Source organism: Salvelinus sp. IW2-2015, linkage group LG18, assembly GCF_002910315.2.
Source record: "Salvelinus sp. IW2-2015 linkage group LG18, ASM291031v2, whole genome shotgun sequence".
In the NCBI taxonomy this organism is placed as follows: domain Eukaryota; kingdom Metazoa; phylum Chordata; class Actinopteri; order Salmoniformes; family Salmonidae; genus Salvelinus; species Salvelinus sp. IW2-2015.
In genome coordinates this window covers 36218578-36239363 of record NC_036858.1, presented here as the reverse complement: position 1 = coordinate 36239363, position 20786 = coordinate 36218578, and the positions used below count along the sequence as shown (strand labels likewise).

General features: G+C 42.6%; 1 pseudogene; it reads right to left on the bottom strand.

Moving 5' to 3' along the window:
• The window catches only part of LOC111978209 (potassium voltage-gated channel subfamily KQT member 5-like), a 152928-nt pseudogene that overhangs the window by 6126 nt on the left and 126016 nt on the right, over window positions 1-20786 (bottom strand).

Genomic DNA, 20786 nt, shown 5'->3' with positions numbered 1-20786 from the left:
TATTATAGTGATTAAGGAGTAACATTCAAACAGAAAATCATTAAATAAGTCCATCAAATCAATGATGAGAGAATAGTCAGATGAACTGATATCTGACACACATGGGGAGGTAGCAGGACGATCAGAAAGACTTGAACCAAGAGGTTGTGAGTTCCAATCCCAGCTAAGGACATGTTGAATAATAATGACTATAAATATGTAAGTTGAAAACATTGTGTGTTAAAAGCACTGTGTGGGTGTCCCTAATTTTTCTCAAGTTGGAACTAAGTTTGGACCAGATAAAAATGTTAAGTTCAGGTAACACTTCGACCGAAATGTTTAGTAAACTAAAAAAGGCTATGTTTCAGTCACTAAATTAATTATTAGTTGAATCAACCAGATTTTTTTTACAGTGTGTGCAAGAGACACTTCTCTACGAGTACACACAAACTAATGTAATTGGCTTAATTGGTCACCTGTCTTTCCACCTTACACACACGTCCCAGCATGCTCATGTCCTCCAGAGTATCCCTGTCAGGGTGCAGCTTATCCCTGATCTTCTTGTCGATGGGGATTTGGCCCTTACCCAGTATCTGATCCACCCTGCGAMACACACACTTGTCGTATTAAACACAAAAAGTGGACAAATGGGCACATTGACCGTCACCCCAGCCTCTTCCAAGGGCACTTCCCAGCAGGCAACAGACCTAACTCTAATGGAAGCATGTCAATGTTAGAGTTAGTTAGAACAGACACACCATGAGTAGATTCAACAACCCACACTACAGAGTCACAGTTCACACAACAAAAGGCTACAGTCAAAACACAATCATACAGGGTTTCTAAACTACAGCTATAATTAGCTACAGTGCAAACTACAGTTCATGTTAAAAACAYCAATCTGCYCCAACTAGTAACTACKGCCACTCTCTGTGTTCACAAAAGTTCCACAACGAGAGATTCTTATTCGTTAGCCAATTCTTTGCAGGAGGAACATCGATTCTGTTAGATTGACAGCTGCTTCTGTATCTTTKCTATGTCCCCTAAGCGCAGCAACATGCAACATATTTGAGATAGACCTCACATTCATAGCAGCCCACGTGAAAAAATATCATAGCATACTATGATAAATACTATAGTATTCACTGTAGTGTTTTTTTGTTGTTGCAGATTTACTGTAGTATTCACTGTAGTGTGTTTAAAGTCCACAAACTACAGTGATACTGTAGTATTTACAGTTAAATATAGTATAAATACTGTAGTAAAATAAAACTGTAGTATATACTATATAATGAATGTAGTGTTTATGCGGATTCTACTATACTGTAGTATTTAATGTACTGTTTTTGTGGACTGTAGTATACTGTAGTATTTACTGTAGTGTTTTGCGGGCTGTAGTATACTGTAGTATTTACTGTAGTGTTTTTGCGGACTGTAGTATACGGTAGTATTTACTATCGTGTTTTTGTTTTATTATCTTTGACATGGAAGTGGAGGCTTTCTCCTTCAGGAAACGTACAGGAGAAATGCTAAAATAGATCATTTTCCATAACCTCTAGGTAGGTAGGACTGAAACCCTGAAACCCTACCTCTTCAAAAAGTATATTAAATAATRCRACAGCACCCCACTCCACTCGCACTTTACTTTTTTCCCCTTACTAATCAAATCTAATTTAATTTGTGACATGCGCCGAATACAACAGGTGTAGACGTTACAATGAAATGCTTACAGTGCAAAAGTATTCATCCCCCTTTTTCCTATTTTGTTGCCTTACAATCTGTAATCAAATCAAATCAAATCAAATCAAATTTTATTAGTCACATTTAAATAGTGTCGTGTTTTTGCAGACTGTAGTGTTTTTGCAGACATTACTGTAGTATTTACTACAGTGCTTTATTTGCAGATAATACTGTAGTACATTTACATAGCAGACGCTCTTATCCAGAGCGACTTACAGGAGCAATTAGGGTTAAATGCCTTGCTCAAGGGCACATCGATAGATGTTTCACCTAGTCAGCTTTGGAATTCAAACCAGCAACCTTTCAATTACTGGCCCAACGCTCTCACCGCTAGGCTACCTGCCACCCCTACAGTATACCACAGTAAGTACTACWCATGATCGAGGGACACTACAGTGTGTAGTATAGTATTCTACAGTATTCTACAGTTTACTACAGAATTCTACAGTAAGTACTTTTATATTCTATAGTAAACTTTCATGTGGGAGCTTTACTTCTACCACACATTTGGGGATATGTTACATCTGCTAGTTGAATGCTTCCATTTCTTAAGAAGCATTTTCGAACCTGCCTTTATGTCATCAGGGAGTCCAAAGCTTCTAAATCTGGGTCGATTCAGTGAAAGCAGTGTGTCCTTTCTGGTCAATATATACAGAACTATGATGCTCTAAATCTAAAGATCTAAAAAAGTGACCGGATAGTGTATATATTAGAAACTCTTGTAGTCCCTTCGGAAGCCTGTAGGTTGAGCCATCGTCGTCTCACCTTTAAACCTATCCTGCCTCTGTAGATCTACAAACACAGGCTTTGTGCTCCCTGATGGACACATGGACATAGCACCATCTCCTTTCAAACTGTCCTCTGAGTGAGGAACGGGGGATAGGATGGAGTTGGGGGTAGTGGCTAGCGGGTCTACGTTATTAGGGGTTGGTGTGGGAGGGGGGTTATCTAACCCTGGGGACRTCATCCCTGGGGTGGACTTCCTCCTGGCCTGGCTGTAATATAATTGCAGGGAGGGGGAGGACATGTTCCCAGGTTTGCTGCTCAGTGTGGGACCCAGTCCAGTGGCCAGTCTGTATGAGAGAGACATGGGGGTCAGATACAACACACACACACACACACACTCAAACACTTGAAGTGTATCAAAAAAGGACAACTACATGCACCACGTATGTACCAGCTACAATTGCATTCTTTAAAACCAGACTAGACTACCACTACTACAATCCACTACTAAACTACAGTAGATTCCACTATTTTGGCTGAAAGACACAGTGCAATATCAAGTCAATCAGGGTTATATCACTGATTCAACCGAAGACAAAAATCCTAACTCCTGAAACATTATTGTTTATTCTCAGACATTGTTAAAAACAACACCATGCAAGAGACTACAATATTTATAAAGTCACACATCGATGCACGAGATGTCTACAGTTAGCCTATTTTAGGCAGGCGAGTGGGGGGTGGGGGTGGGGGGGGGTTGCCTAACCCTGGGACAGACTTTGTTGCTGGCATGGACTTCCTCCTGGCCTGGTTGTAATATAAGTGCAGGGAGGGGGAGGAAAAGGTCTTGACTCTGGGGCTCAGCAGCTGCTGCTGAGGAGGACCCACTATGGTGTCCAGCCTGAGAGGAAGAGGTACATAGGAGGGTCAGATATACACACACACAGACAGACAGACAGACAGACACACACACACGTGAATTAAGTGGAGAAGGTGAACATAGATATGAAGGTGTGTGTGTTTATGTGTCTGTCTGTGTGTGTTTGTGTGTGTGTGTGTGTGTGTGTGTGTGTGTGTGTGTGCATCTCACCTAGTCTGTAGACTCTTGATTCTGCAGAGCATATCCAGGTGTCCTGCAGAGTACTGTTCTATCACATCTTTCACATCATACGGGCGCAGAGTTTCCTTAAACTTCTTCTTTGCTATATGAAACTTCATGATCCTGAGTGGAAAAGTTGTGAGAATCAAACAGAATCATGTCATTGTGCCATGATCTACCTGTCATCTCTTAGCCAGCCACTAGAGGGAAACAACAGCTTAACTATGCATAAACCAGTATGTTGACAAGAAGCTGACAGTTGTTACTTTAGCCTTTACCTTTTGTTTTCGGAGCATAGGTAAAATAAACATTACTCAAATACTATCACAAGAACATTATGAAACCGTAGCACATGTCATGTAAACAAAACCTGACTGAGCTATTTTGTAACCAAACCACACTAAAATTGTATTATCCCTCTACCTTAATGTACAAGTACAGCTACCGCTGAGTGAATAATATTGATGCAGGTAAGTGGCTCTCTACAGTTGGTTCATTCTGACCCCCTAATGGCTCCAGAACTGCTCCAGTTGCTCATTATCCTCACTGTATAAATGGAAACCATCATGACAGTTGAGCTGCTGTGAAAACAGTTCTGACTGAGAGGGTGTCAACCCGACACCCTGGGAAAGTCAGGGACACGTCTCCACTCCCGCTGCCCACAAAGGGGGCCTGCTGAGCAAGCAGGCTGGGCAAGGGGAGAGGGGGTCCTCTGGAGCAACAACCTGTGGGTGGGAATTGGGGTGTTGGCAGACAATCAAAATAGGACATCTTTTGACACCGCCAGAGAGAGGTGGGGGAGATGGAGAGTAAAAGGGAAATGGAAAAAGAGAGGGAGGGAGAGAGAGAAGAGGTAGTAAAAAGGAGAGTGAGGGAGGGAGATGGTGAAGGAGAGGGAGAGACAGTGCCAGTATGGTAGCCAGATGAGTAAACAGAGACATGTTGTCGGGTTCAGAGTGAGTAAGGGGCCAGATGTAACAAAAAACACCCAAACTGTTCTCCCTGAGCCATCACTGGGTTAGCAGAATCCCCTTGAAGCACWGGGCTAGAACAACATAGAGGAGGCCCATGCTCTGGATCTGTTGTAGCTAAAAACCTCAGGAGCAGAGGGGAGAGAGAGAGGTGAAGGAGCCCTGGAAGGCTCTGTTTAAGTGAAGATTGTGGTCGGGGATGCGTTTGCTATGTACACTGTTTAAAATAGTCATGTACAAAATAAATAGAATGTTTTACTAAAGATTGCGTAAGAAAACAAAAGTCTACAGTATATAGAGATCTATATAGCGATATACAGTGAGCTCCAAAAGTATTGGAACAGTGACACGTTTTGTTGTTTTAGCGCTGTACTCCATCACTTTGGATTTGAAATGATGCAATGACTATGAGGCTAATGGACAGACTGTCAGCTTTAATTTGAGGGTATTTTCATCCAGTGAACCGTTTAGAAATTACTGCACTTTTTGTACACAGTCCCCCCATTTTAAGGGAGAATAGAATGTTTCTAAATACTTCTACATTAATGTGGATGATACCATGATTACGGATAGTCCTGAATTAATCGTGAATAATGATGAGTGAGAAAGTTACAGAGGCATAAATATCATATCTCCCCAATTTTTTTTATTGTAACAGTGAGAGGTTAACATGTCTTGGGGATATGATAGTTGTGAGTCTGTATCACTCATCATTCAGGACTATGTGACTCCAAAATGACACAATACATTATTTACCATTCATTTCTATTGGGCACAAAATAATCTGAAACACAACCAAAACAAACAGCAAATGCATCCAAGTTTGTAAAGTCACAAGCTTGATATAATCATTGCGTGTTAGGAATATAGGACCAAATATAAAAATGTTGACTAAAATAAAAAAAAAAACAAAAATAAAGTACTCAACATTTTTATATTTGGTACTATATTCCTAAAACCCAATGATTCATCCAAGTTTGTAAAGTCACAAGCTTGATATAATCATTGCGTGTTAGGAATATAGGACCAAATATAAAAATGTTGACTACTTTAATACCTGTCTCTTATACACATCTAGATGTGTATAAGAGACAGGCTTACGCCCATCCAAAACAGAAACATACTTCAAGGTAACAGAGCTCACTGTTGCCCTTAGTGGCCGGTTTCTACGTCAGTATTCTATGTCGAATACTGACTTGTATCACGGGTGACCTCGCTGAAGCACTCACCTGACGGCTCTGATGACAGCCTTCAATGGAGCTGATAGGTCTTCCACGGTGACATCACAGTGGCAAACCCTGTCGCCGAATGCGTCATCATTCCCCATTCCTGTGTCCACTGAGAGACAGAAAGAGGTGTTGTGTCAAGTTATTTACTTTTTACTTTTTAGGGGGTAGATCAGCTTTAATATTGAAGATAGATTGTCGCTTCATTACAGTCTTCCGCTCCAAGCTGAAACTCAACAATATAATATGTATTTATCTTTTTCCTCAAATGAAAATTGAAATCAAATCGTTATTGGTCACATAGACATGGTTAGCAGATGTTATTGTSAGTGTAGCGAAATMCTTATGCTTCTAGATCCGACAGTGCATCAGTATCTAACAGGTAATATCTAACAATTCCACAACWAAACCTAATATCTAACAAATTCCACAACAAAACCTAATACACACAATCTAGTAAAGGAATGMGATGAGAATATAGAAGTATAKAATATATGGATGAGCAGTGARAGAGCGGCTAAGATGCAATAGATAGTAAAGAATAGATAGTGAAGGATACAGTATACAGTATATACATATGAGATGAGTAATGCGAGATATACAGTATATACAGTACATAGGCATACAGTATATACAGTACATAGGCATACAGAGGCCCATTATCAGCAAKCATCACTCCTGTGTTCCAATGGCACGTTGTGTTAGCTAATCCAAGTTTATCATTTTAAAAGGCTAATTGATCATTAGAAAACTATTTTGCAATTATGTTCACAGCTGAAAACTGTTGTCCTGATTTAAGAGGCAATAAAACTAGTCTTTAGACTAGTTGAGTATCTGGAGCATCAGCATTTGTGGGTTCGATTACAGCCTCAAAATGGCCAGAAACAAATAACTTTCTTCTGAAACTTGTCCGTCTATTCTTGTTCTGAGAAATTAAGGCTATTCCATGCGAGAAATTGCCAAGAAACTGAAGATCTCGTACAACACTGTGTACTACTCCCTTCACAGAACAGCGCAAACTAGCTCTAACCAGAATAGAAAGAGGAGTGGGAGGCCACGGTGCACAACTGAGCAAGAGGACAAGTACATTAGAGTGTCTAGTTTGAGAAACAGATGCCGCACAAGTCCTCAACTGGCAGCTTCATTAAATGGTACCCACAAAACACCAGTCTCAACGTCAACAGTGAAGAGGTGACTCCGGGATGCTGGCCTTCTAGGCAGAGTTGCAAAGAAAAAGCCATATCTCAGACTGGTCAATAAAAAGAAAAGATTAAGATGGGGAAAATAACACAGATACTAGACAGAGGAACTCTGCCTAGAAGGTCAGGATCCCAGAGTCGCCTCTTCACTGTTGACGTTGAGACTGGTGATTTGCGTGTCCRGTTTAATGAAGTTGAGGACTCTCAGCTTACTGCATGTAATCTCTGCACTTAAATAGCAAATGGAGGACGGTTTTCCCYTTGTTAATTTTCATGCCAGCCAGGTAGGCTATACTCCTGTTGTAAATAAGAAGCAATGTGCTTAATATTAGGAAAGTCGAGAAATAAATATAGTTAGCCTATAGAAAGCTGATGGGATCCTCCTCTTTTTAATAGAGGCCATCACTCAGTAATTTCATAGCCTATAGAAATGTTGCACAAGAGGAGCTTATGGGCTCTCATGAAGTGTTTGATTAGATTTTCGATTACATTTGCATTGATGTCAGAGTGATTAGAGGGACAATAGAGTGCTGYGTACCAGGCAGTTAGCAAGTTTGGTAGGCTAATAATAACCATCAGCAGCATCAGAGCTTGGAGAAGCTTAATTACCGTGACTAAACGGTCACGTGGAATTTTACTGCCTTCATGACTCGTGACCGTCAGTGTGGTGGTAAAACGGTCACCGCAACAGCCCTAGACTCTCCCCTTGTGGACTTCTTAAAAAGCACATACCGTATACAAACACCCACACTCGCACACATTCACATAAACCCACACATACGCAGACACACAGAGGCACACATCCTCTCTACTCACCCTCGGAGGGCGCGGTGCGTGATTGACTCTTGAGGCGCAGGGAGGGTCTAAAGCGTGTGCGGTCGTTGAAGCTCCAGCTCTTCTGCACCTTGGCAGGGCTGGTTCCCGTGTTAGCGCCCGCCACATCATTGCCTGGGGAACAGCGTCGATCGTTGTTGATGGATGTCTGGCGGCTCTTCATGCTCTGGCCGCGAGGGCTTGCCATCCGTACCCGCTCCTTAAAGCTCAACTTTGTACTGGAGAGAGAAAGAGAGAGAGGGAGAGGAAGAGAGACAGAGAGGGAGAGAAAGAACAAAAGCCTGTTATTATGCATTCCACCTGAGAGAAAAATGTGTCCCGACAGAGCACACTCACAGTGTAGTGCAGTGAACTGTCCTTTCCTCAAAACCAAACATGCTTACCTCATCCACAACACACTTAGAGTACCCCATCTGCTCTCTAAGAGAGTGGTCCCTAACCCCGGTCCTGAGGAACTACAGATACWGAGTCTTAATTAGAGCTAGTTTGCCACAGCAGGAAAATAATCCTGCAGCAACAGGAAATGTGAAATGTGTAGATTATAAATAATGGAAAATCAAGTCTGAAATTTCAAAATGGAAATTACAAACTTCAGAAGCCTTCTTAAACTTCAAATACACTACACATTTAAAATGTCCTGCATTGAAGGAGAGTTCTCCTGCAACAGGATGATCAAATGAAGATCCTACATCTGTATAGGATGTGTAGGATTTTTCTCCAGCCCAGCACTAAAGCAGCTGAATCAGCTGGGTGGAAACAGAAGTCTACACTCTACACAAAATAAGTTGCTACGTAGAACCATAAAGTGTACTTCATTGTCCCTACATCCAAGTGGAACCCTTCACTAATACAAGMGTTCTACCTGGAACCAAAAAAGGGTCTCCTATGGTGACAAACAAAGAACTCTTTTTATTTGAGTGTACACACATTGTAGCTCTCTGGGACCTCTAACTCTTGTGGACTACTGTTCTAGAGAGCAGTTGCAGTAGTATGACACTGACCACTGTTCTAAGACAAAGAAKATTACCAGGGAACACTGCAAGACTTACAATTCATATTGATGCAAAGAATTACTCTTCCTACTACTAAAACTGTAGGCTACTATCTCTGTGTCTCTAGGACACTTAGACCTGTATTGTGCCGATGGGCCTGTGCTTAGACGTACTGTAGATTTATGGCCAGGTGGGGGGTGCAGAGAGCCTCTACCCGTGACCCACCCTAAACACCCCCTGCAATGGCAACCGGACAAGCATGCAATGCTGTGCATCAATCAGATGGCGTGACAGTAAGCCCAATGCTCAGGCTTGATTCTGCAGGCACCAATGATCAGTGAGCCACCTCCCAGATTCAGACTAAAGTTTTTGTGGAAACTTCAGGAGGGAATATCGCGCTCCAGTAACGATAAGGAAGTTATTAACGATAACAGAGACCTTGCCTAAGCCTAGGTCAATGAAGATGCATCAATGCAGTGTGGGTTGTGTGGAAGACAGGGATCAGTGGGGTCAAGGGTCAGTCATGGTGGTTGCAACCATTTTTTATGAATTCATGCAGTGGCACCATGCAGCCAAGCTGAGGGACCTCAGCAGACCAATGGAGATCGAGATGGACTGTATATTTCAGAGATTAAGGACTGTATTAAGAGTTCAGATTTCTACACACAGAACTACTTCCYATACCCAAGGGGACCAGGATACAGTTAGTTAGGGGTTGTGTCTGATAAGGGGATCCAAGGGAGGTGGGGGTCAAAATCAACAGGCAACAGGTAACAGGCAGCAATCCCATTAGACAAGCAAAGGGCAAATACAATAGTCTCATTGAAGGGAAGGGGGTAGGTGGCAGTTTTGGGGTTCTCTCATCATCCTCCATGCACTTGGCCGTTAGAAGGCATTCCCAGAGATCATGTGACCAGGGAGGAGCGGATGCTGGGTATTGGGTACCTCCTAAATGTCCGTGTGTAATACCTTCTGAAGCGCCTCCTATTACTATGACCCTTACTAGGGGGGTAGGGAGGAAGACAAATAGAGGAGGAAGGGGTTAACACACCATGGAGTAGGAAAGGGAGGGACGAGAGACATCTGTACGGTCAATACTGTCAAAAGTTTAAACTTGCGATTATATATCTCACATTCCATGTTGTCAGTGCTGAAGCATAAATATAACTGAGGATTATATATCTGTAGGCCTAGGAGTTTACATAAAAAAATATGAAGGTTCATTTGTGGTGGTTATGTCCTTAGACTCTACACCCTTAGAAAAAAAGGCACTATCTAGAACCTAAAAGGGTTCTTCGGCTGTCCCCATAGGAAAACCCTTTGAATAACCCTTTTTGGTTCCAGGTAGAACCCTTTTTGGTTCCAGGTAGAACCCAATTGGGGTAGGGTTCAGAAGCCTTTCCTCAGAGCATCCTCCATGGAACCCAAAATATTTCTACCTGGAACTAAAAAGGGTTCTACCTGGAACCAAAAAGGGACAGCCGAAGAACCCTTTTGGAACCCTTTTTCGTTTCAAGAGTGTAGATTGTCAGAAGTCATAAGTTGTGAAGAAAAGATTCCAAAAGAGCAGAATAAGCAGACACACCCCCAGTCTCATATTCTCACACCTTCTGTATACACATACACACACGCATGCACACACGRGCGCACACACACACACACACACACACACAGTGTTTAGCTGGTTGAGTTTATACGTCTGTTTTACCAAACAAATTTGCTACTGTAAAGGAACTAATAACATCATCTAAGTTCTAAACCCTTGATGTAAGCGATGCTTAGGAAAAATGTAATTGTACAGCTAATTGTATAGTATAAATTTAAGTGCATGAAAAGATGGGGTATAATTATGATTTCAAAAGCTCTTGCATAATTGACTAAACCACAACAGAAGTTCTTTGAGAAGCCAATGAAAGCATACAAAACCCCATAACTTCTAATAGCTTGGAGAATTAAACAGGTTTGGTTTGTGTGTGTGTGTGTGTGTGTGTTGTGTGTGTGTGTGTGTGTGTGTGTGTGTGTGTGTGTGTGTGTGTGTGTGTGTGTGTGTGTGTGTGTGTGTGTGTGTGTGTGTGTGTGTGTGTGTGTGTGTGTGTGTGTGTGTGTGTGTGTGTGTGTGTGTGTGTGTGTGTGTGTGTGTACTGCGTGTGTGACTGCATCTGTGCTATGCATATTGTCTCTCAACAGAAATCCACATTTATAAAAGCTGCACTGGCATGACATGAAGAAATCCACCGTTGCCAAAAGAGCACTGTATTGTAAAAACAATAACCAAAAATCATAATTAAAGTCACAAATCTCTCTGTCTCTCCTCCCTCCTCTCCTTGTTCTTCGGCCTGCCGACTGAGACTGTGTTTGATGAGTTATATAAATACCCTTGGAATGGAAAAGTGCGTCATGGTGCAGACATGTACAGACACCGCTTTGCACATACTGTAACACACACACATATTGTAGAAACACACACACTCAACCTATACAGTGTAGAAATACACACCAGCACACACACACACACACACACACACACACACACACACACACACACACACACACAAACAGTAAGCGTAGAAACACACTCAGATACTCTCTCAAACACACAAACATGGCAGAGACAGAGAGAAACGACCGGTACTGCATTCATGGTGGCTTGGAGAGGTACACTAGAGAGCCTTTTCTCAAACCAAGACATCGACTTCCACGGCACACTGCTGATTTTCATTCTCCCCCTCTAACCAGGAACTGATTCTGACCTGGGACCCCCCGGTGATAGGAAGCTTTGGCCAAACAGTGACTTTCAAAACAATTTGAAAACAAGGGTTCAGTATCTACACTTGTAACAAACAGCATACGACTTCTTATTAGAGTGGACGTCATTTAATAAACTATTGCGCAATGTGTTTAGAGGTGAGAGCTACAAACCTGCTAGTTGTCTCGCCCTGTTCTTTCCTGTAGGTGTTAGTGAGAAAAGAGGAGAGAGAGACAAGGGAAGAGACATCAGTAGTTAATGACAGAGTCTACAGCAGGCCTGGGCAACTCCAGTCCTCGGGGACCTGAATGGTGCACACTTTGGCCCTAGCCCCAGCTAACACACCTGACTCCAATAATCAACTAATCATGATCTTCAGTTAAAAATGCAATTAGTTTACATCAGGTGTGTTTGCTAGGGATGGGGGAAAAGTGTGACACCAATCAGGCCCCAGAGGACTGGAGTTGCCCAGGCCTGGTCTACAGGGTCTCCCACCGGGACAGCGAGATGAAGATAGAGGTCAGCCAGCTTCATAACATCCTGTCTGTGTGTGTCGCATACGAGACATGATGTCAGAACATGAACACAAACAGTCAGGCYTGAAGAACACAAACCACCACAGTCAAAGCCTTGTGCAAGAGAAATGTTGTCAGCTAGTTTGCAGAACATTGCAGCAGGTGCACATGCAAGCGATGGATGTGCCACATGACCGGGCTAGGAAAGCACTGGCAAACAGAGATAGGKGATAGAAAGGTGTATGTGTGTGTGTGTCTGTGCATGTATTTCTGTGTATTTGTGATTGAATAAGCAGATGTCTGTGTTTGTGCCCACACTGTATGTAGACCTACAGAGGGCGTGTGGGTGTAGGTTTGCATGAGAGAGAGTGAGTGCAATAAAGCAGGTGATCCAGACAATATTACCAGGCTCCTTTCCTGTGCCCTTAAACATACCCTAAAGCCTTCAGAGAAAACATGGATGTCATTTCTGGACAACATTAGTTGGAAAATGTTTGTTGTACACTCGGTTTTACTTTCCATGTTTAAATGAATTAGTGAAAGCAAAGACTTTCTAAGTTTGGTTCTTTGTGTGTGGGCGCCTGGAAATATTGGACTATTTGATGACTGTGAGCCTTCAAAAAAATGACTGTAAAAGTGCTGTATCCAATGACAATAATAAATAAATAAGTATACAGAGGAATGTCAAAAGTAGTTGCTGAGCTGATTAAACTGAAAAAGACACCTGACCACTAAAAAAGCAGAGAATGAAATTTTGAAAAAAAGCTAGAAGAGCACAGAGACCAAATAGGAAAAGAGCAGAGCAGAAGCCATACTTTAGGTGTTACCTACTTTGCAGGACTGCAGGTATGCAACGCCTTCAAATGAGGCTTCCAGGTAGCTATGGAAACCGAGTTCTCATCAGCAGCATAACTACGCCAGACACACTACGTGCAGTCAACAGAAAACAAAAGAAAAAGACAAAGGAGGGAGAAGGGGGAGAAATGTTTTGTAAGACAAGGCCAGAGGGAGGGAGGGAGGGAGGGAGGAGGAGGAGGGAGGGGAGGGGGGAGGGAGAAAGGAAACAGAAAGAAACAAAAAGAGATGGATTAGTAAAACGCGGTGGTTATCGAAGGCATCATGGGGCAGGGGAGGGGGGGGGATACATGCCTGAAGGGGGAGAGGGACCTGGGTGAGTGCTGCCACGTGGCACTGAGGTAGGGACGGGCACCGTCAGTGGAGTAGAGCCGCCAAGCCGCCTGGGGTACGAGTTGACACACGCAGACAGACACACATCAACGGGAGGAATAGCGTCATGGTGAGGAGATGGGGTACACGTAATCATAAACACACAGAGGTGCACAACACATACACAGACAGACACACATATACAGTATACTGAACAAAAATATAAAAGCAAAATGCAGCAATTTCAAAGATTTTACTGAGTTAAAGTTCATATAAGGAAATCAGTCAATTTAAATAAATAAATTAGGCCCTAATCTAGGAATACAGATATGCATCTGTATTTTAAAAAGGTAGGGMCATGGATCAGTCAGTATCTGGTGTGACCACCATTGGCCTCATGCAGCGCAATACAMCTCCTTTACATAGAGTGGTTTAGGCTTTTTCATCAGGCGTTTCATCAGGCCTGTGGAATGTTTTCATCAGGCCTGTGGAATGTTGTCCCACTCCTCTCCAATGGCCGTGCAAAGTTGCTGGATTTTGGCGGGAACTGGAACACGCTGTCCTACACGTCGATCCAGAGCAGCCCAAACATGCTCAAAAGGGTGACATGTCTGGTGAGTATTCAGGCCATGGAAGAACTGGGACATTTTCAGCTTCCAGGACTTGTGTACAGACCTTTGCGACATGGGGCCGTGCATTATCATGCTGAAACATGAGGTGATGGCGGGGGATGAATGGCACGACAATGGGCCTCAGGATCTCGTCATGGTACCTCTGTGTATTCAAATTGCCATTAATAAAATGCATTTGTGTTCGATGTCCATAGCTTATGCCTGCCCATACTATAGCCCCACTGCCACCATGGGGCACTCTGTTCACAATGTTGATTTCAGCAAGCCAGGTACAGTACGGTTGAAACCGGGATTCATCCGTGAAGAGCACACTTCTCCAGCGTGCCAGTGGCCATCGAAGGTGAGCATTTGCCCACTGAAGTCGGTTACGACGCCAAACTGCAGTCAGGTCAAAACCCTTGCTTGGAAGACGAGCACTCAGATGAGCTTCCCTGAGATGGTTTCTGACAGTTTGTGCAGAAAATCTTCGGTTGTGCAAACCTACAGTTTCATCAGCTGTCCGGGTGGTTGGTATCAGATGATCCCGCAGGTAAACAAGACGGATGTGGAGGTCCTGGGCTGGCGTGGTTACACGTGGTCTGCGGTTGTGAGGCCGGTTGGACGTACTGCCAAATTATCTTAAACAACATTGAAGGCGGCTTATGGTAGAGAAATAAGCTTTTTGTGAGTATGGAACATTTCTGGGATGTTTAATTTCAGCTCATGAAACATGGGACCAACACTTTACATGTTGCGTTTATATTTTTGTTCAGAACAAAGAGGACACAATAGTGAAAGACCAGCACAAAGAAACAACAGCGATAACACATCCCTGCCAACTGAAGATATACTGGAAGTCCGTCTGTGGATAAAAAATATCTGGTTAGAAGTGTTGAGTTCCACATCAACTCAGCCATACTATACAGATAGGATAAATAGAGTACGATGCTAAATTAGTTGACTGTTTGCAGGCCTTAAAGCAATGGAAAAAGGGAGCTAAATATATGAATCAAACGAGAAGCCTAATCGTTTTTTCTGCTTGATGGCAAAATSTCTATAAAAACAAGATATGTGTGTTTGTGGAGTTTATTGTCTATGTTGAGTTGATGGTGTATTTTAATAGTCCGGGTCTTGTCTGTTAGGATGAGCTTTGGCGTAGAGGTAAATCCACCCTGGGAATAACTCTGGTGGAAACAGCTCATAAATATCAGCCCTGTATTGCCTTTGGACCTGAGAGAGGACAAAGAGTCTCAGCTACGGTTAGATATCAAATGCACACACACTCACACACAAAAACACACGCGCACTCACATATTATATGCAAACACACTCTGATACAAACACACGCGGGCACTATCACACACATACAGAACAGTTAAATCATATCTGGTGATGGACTTGTGTGTGTTGTGTACCTGGATGAGGCTGGCTGCTGGGTTCCTCCTCTTCTCAAAGTGTTTTTGTCTGTGCTGCTCCTGTACCTTCAGGGCCTATCCTCAGGGCAAAACCTGAGCCCAGGATACCCTAACACACACACACACACACACACACACACACACACCACACACACACACACACACACCACCACACACCACACACACACACACACGTTCAATCACTCAATGTCAAATTGTTGTTGTGTGTGTGTGTGTGTGTGTGTGTGTGTGTGTGTGTGTGTGTGTGTGTGTGTTGTGTGTGTTGTGGTGTTGTGTGTGGTGTGTGTGTGTGTGTGTGTGTGTGTGGTGTGTGTGTGTGTGTGTGTGTGTGTGTGTATGTGTGTTGGTGTGTGGTGGGTGTGTGGGGTGTGTGTGTGTGTGTGTGTGTGTGTGGTTGTGTGTGTGCACATGTGGTGTGTGTGTGCAACATGTGGTGTGTGTGCGCATGTGGGTGTGTGTTTTCTCACGGCAGGCAGGGCGAAGAAGGAGATTCCATCAGAGCAAAGCCAGCTGAGATCAGACGACCTGTCCATGTCTGAGGAGTCTTGTCTCCATAGCCGATGTCGTCAGGTGATCTGTTCACACACAGAGGGCACAAAACGATTTTCCACAATGCCAGTTCGTATTATTTTGGGTCAATTTAAATGTTCAATTCATTCTCTTGAGTACCAGCTCTTGAGTACCAGAATTGAATAAACACTGCACTGTGCTGTTGTATGTGTGTTTGTTATATTCAATGACCCCTTTCTCTTCCAGTCCCTGTCTCCCCTTGCCACATCTAATACCCTAGTCTCCTGACAGACACTGGAAATTACATCATCGCATGGGTCATTTTAGCGCGTCTGAAGCTGTGGGCATTCATTAATTGTGTTTGACATTGTATAAGGTCTAGCAAGTAGCGCCTGGAGGTGTTTGAAGACCAGCCAAGCATGATCTATGTAGCGGTGTCATTAAGGTGTCTTAAGGTCATATTATACATGGTCGGCAAAATCCAGTAATGAACATAAAGCTACTCTTTCTTTTGTCTTCAGAAATGTCCTGGTTAGGAAGTTTTTTTGTATCTGCTGATTAAACTTCAGTCCTGTGATATTGGTATGGGCTATGTTGAAACATATTGATCATCTAAATTGAGTGTGTGTGTGTGTGTGTATGTGTGTGTGTGTGTGCTGTGTGTGTGTGTGTGTGTGTGTGTGTGTGTGTGTGTTGTGTGTGTGTGTGTGTGTGTGCTGTGTTGTGTGTGGTGGTGTCTGTGCGTGTGTGAGTGTGTGTGTTGCGCGTGTGTGTAGACTCACCGTGCCCCACCACAGAGCATCAGCCATAGGTGGCAAGAGTCTTTGTTGAACTCCTCTCCACGAGGGCTACGACCAGGAACGAAGAGAAGATGAGCACAGGAACCCCAACCAGTCCCAGCTGTCCACCAAAACTTCCTATAGAATTCAATAGATTTATTGCCAAAACAAATACATCCAATCTCACCTGTATTGGATGTTAGCCTAATAGCAAACTGAGAGGTACTTAAAACTTCCTAAAGAGCAATTGTAGTGACAGAGAACAAGGAATAGATCACTAGGAAGGAACAATGAGAGGAACCAGACAGTAGAGGGGAGGCACATCCTTCTATTTCTTTAAGGAAGGTCAGAGTACATAGGACCATCTAGGCCAGACTGTTCGACTACAGATTATTGTTGTACGCTTACGTGTTGTGCATAGACTATCAGATCCCAGTAGTTTCCAAGTGTGCCCCTCTTTGCGGTCCATACGCACCAATCCGCAAGATCTGCCAGGGAAGCGAAGGCTACGCAATGCTGAGTGCGCAAAGATGTTACCTTGGCTACCAGCGGACACCACAGCAATGGAAGCCTATGAGGACAATTATGTCTGGAAAGAGACCAGAAAGAGATAAAAACAAACTTCAATACTTTGTCAGTATTTACAGTCTTGTAAACTTTCATGAGAACGCTCTAATGATAATGTATTGCAGTGCATATGAGTGATACACATTGATACTATAACGATGTTCCAAATAAGTTTTGGAGAGTAAGGCATTTAAATGGTACGGTAGTTGTGGGTAAACATCTTCACGTTCCAGCTCTGTGCCAAACATTGTCCCCGACTCATCATGCAAAAAGCTATTGATGCCTTACAACAACAGAGAGAACGTAAGGGGGACCGGGGCCTCAAAACTGTGTAGTCTGGAGCTTCTGAGACTGGTCTCAGAAAATAGGACACAGTGCTACTGGAGGAGTCATTGCACATGGATTTCAATGTACCTTAGTAATCACATTTCAGACCAATCAGAGAAGAAAGGGGAGAGAGAAGATGTGAGGGATAGATAAAAGGAGAATGAGAGGTACGGGAGGGCCACGGAGAACACGGAAACATACAAACCTCTACTGCTCCTACAGTACACTGTGAATAGTTGTTTAGCTCCACTTCACATCTATCACATTTCAGCAAAACATTTAAAATTCTGAAAGTCTAACCGTGCTGGTTTTAGTCTTCTCTATTGGGAAGAAGAAACAAGCATAAGTGAATCGTAATGTTCTTGTAAACTGTATTTATCCTTTTTTATGAGAACTTCAACGCCAGCCTTCTGTTTCTCGTTTCTGTATTGAATAACGTCATCTGTCAATTTCAAAGTCAGCCTTTAATATTGACATGTCTTGATGATCATCTCTCAACAACAAGATCTCACTAGCTTCCATCCGGAATTTGACATATTTATGGTGGAATGAACGTTTATTTTCAATGCATTACAAGGTTAAAACAGAGACAACTCAAAGGTTAACAGTTTAGGCATTAATTCCGATGGTTAAACTAAGGGCTATGGTTTTGGGATGGCTCCGCCCAAACCAACCGGCACTGTTTCCACAGATACCTCGAGTATTCTCAAGTATTCTCACAACTTGCTAGAGCATTGTTGAACTTGCCGTTTTAGAGCAGTGCGTCTGCAGCAGTGCACTTCGGCTCTGAGCCATCCATGAGTTTCGAGCCCCAGTGTTGGGCAATCGTTTTTCTTTTTTGTGAACCACGAGGGAAGGGCATTATATCACATCAGGACCCTTTTCAAATGGTCGAAATCGAAGTCCTATATTTTCTAGTAATCAGGCTGCACTCTCAGGGCGATAGCCACCTTTTACACGGGCCAGCACCACACACACACACAGTTACCGTATTCGACACAGAGGGTTTTCCTGGCAAAGCGGAGGCGTCCCTGCCAGCCCCTGTAGCGAACAGCCAGCAGCCTGCGCCTCCATATCCTTGATGATGTACTTCCAGCCCAAACCCACGATCATCACAAACTCCTACAGGACACGCACGACACACACGCACACACACATCACAGGCCCCATTATTGAGATCAAGAGGCGAGGGGCGAAAAACGTTCGCTATGCTGTAAACTACCAACATTTGAATATGAAAACGCAGCAATTAATAATGATATCCAATAATCCATAATACAGATGTTGTGATCTTCATTGACCTCTATTGTCGCCGGAATTAATGTCCTGCCAGCAGGACGGATTTTAGTGCCATGAATATTGAATATTTACGAATCGCAACCGCCAGGGGCAGTTAGAAGCCGGTTGTTAAGCAGGGCTATACAGCAGTGTCCACTGGGCGTCAATTCAGATTAACCACATGTAGGCACGGGCAGGGCTTACACGCTCATTTTGTGTGATATTCTTATTAGATTATAAAATACTTATTCTGTAAAGGGCGTAGACATATTATTCTACATTCTTTATTATTTAGAATTGAACAGGTTTATATAATACAGGTCTGGCACACACCTACCTCATTCAAGGGTTTTTCTTTACTTTTACTATTTTCTACATTGTAACGAATAATAGGAAGACAACAAAACTATAAAATAACTCATAGTGATTCAGGTAGAAACCAAAAAGATGTTTTTAACAAATCTAAAATATATTTTTATATATTGAGATCTTATAGTAGCCACCTTTTGCTTGATGACCAGCTTTCGCACACTCTTGCAATTCTCATTCAACCAGGCTTCATGCGCCGTAGTCACCCTGAATGCTTTTCGTATTAACACGTGTGCCTGTTGCTGAAAAAGTTAATTTGTGGAAATGTATTTCGCTTCTCTAATGGTGTGAGCCCAAGTCAGTTATGTTGTGCAAGGTAAGGGTTGCCTATAGCGCAGAAGATAGCCCTATGATGGTAAAAGTCCATATTATGGCAACGACAGCTCAAACTAACAAGTTATTAGCCCTAGTTGCACACACCAGAGGCATCCTTTGAGAAGCACTGATATACTCCGTCATTTGCATTTACCAGAGAATTGTAATGCCTTTTTTATGGGATTGATAAGAAAATTTGGCTAATTAATTTGAATCCTATTATATCGGTGTTTCTTTCAGAGAAAAAAGAAAAAAGACAACCCTCAAGGGTTCGTTAGGATGGAATGGAAAATATGCGCTGCTACAAAGTGACGTCGGGAGTTAGGCCTACAGAGATTGGAGGATTCAAATGTTTGCCTTCTAAAGACACCTTTGTGGTCAATATTTCTTAAAATCAGACGGATATTTATTCAACCATAGTAATTCTATTATGGATCCATAACTAAATCAACATCTACAATTTTTACAAGGACTTTTTTATCATTTATTTATTAACGAAAGTGTTTATTTGTTTATTAGGCTACTGTGCAAGTCTACAATAACATTACTGTAGTAAACATGGGAAATGACCTAATTCCTTACACTAAGGGAGCAGGCCATGTCTGCTACTACAAAAATGCAGGGCCACGACGGGAGAACCGGCGGTTCTAAATTCCCATTGGGGAGGAAGGCAGTTGGCTTGCCTTGTAAAATAGAATTTGTTTTTAACTGATTCCATATGTGTTATTTCATAGATTGTGATGTCTTCACTATTATTCTAATAATGTAGAAAATAGTAAAAAATAATATAGAAAAATCCGTGGAATGAGTAGTTGCATCCAAACTTTGACTGGTACTTGCTGTAACGGAAAATATGGAGCTGTACAACGTGATCGTCGGCAGACCAGTACTGGGCTATTTAGCATAAAGAATCCTCGCAGAGGCGACGATGGAACGGAGTAGGGCTGTCCTGAATAAATAAGAATTGTTTTTTAAACTGACTGGCCTAATTATATAAATGAGTACACTAAGAGCGATAACATTTCTGCACCCTAATTTTCTAATTCTTGTCTAACCAATACCCCAAGATGGAGATTAAGTGGGAAAATTAAAATCTCCAATTGATTTATCAAGACCAGTCCCCAAGCTTTCCTCAGAGAGCGCGCGAAAACGGTGCTAAAATTAGTTGTGGCTTTTGCTTTTAACTTTAATATGCTCTTTAAATAAATTAAGATCTAGCACAATTTTTTACAGGACATTACTAACACCATGTGAGACTCATTCGGCCTTACAGTTATTCGCAAAAATATTTTTCAATTGACGTGATTATCTCGCCAACAATTACATTATAGTATTGAGGACTCTAAATGGAAGATATTCTGAAGGAACCATTTTCCATTAGGATCTGTGAGAATATCGAA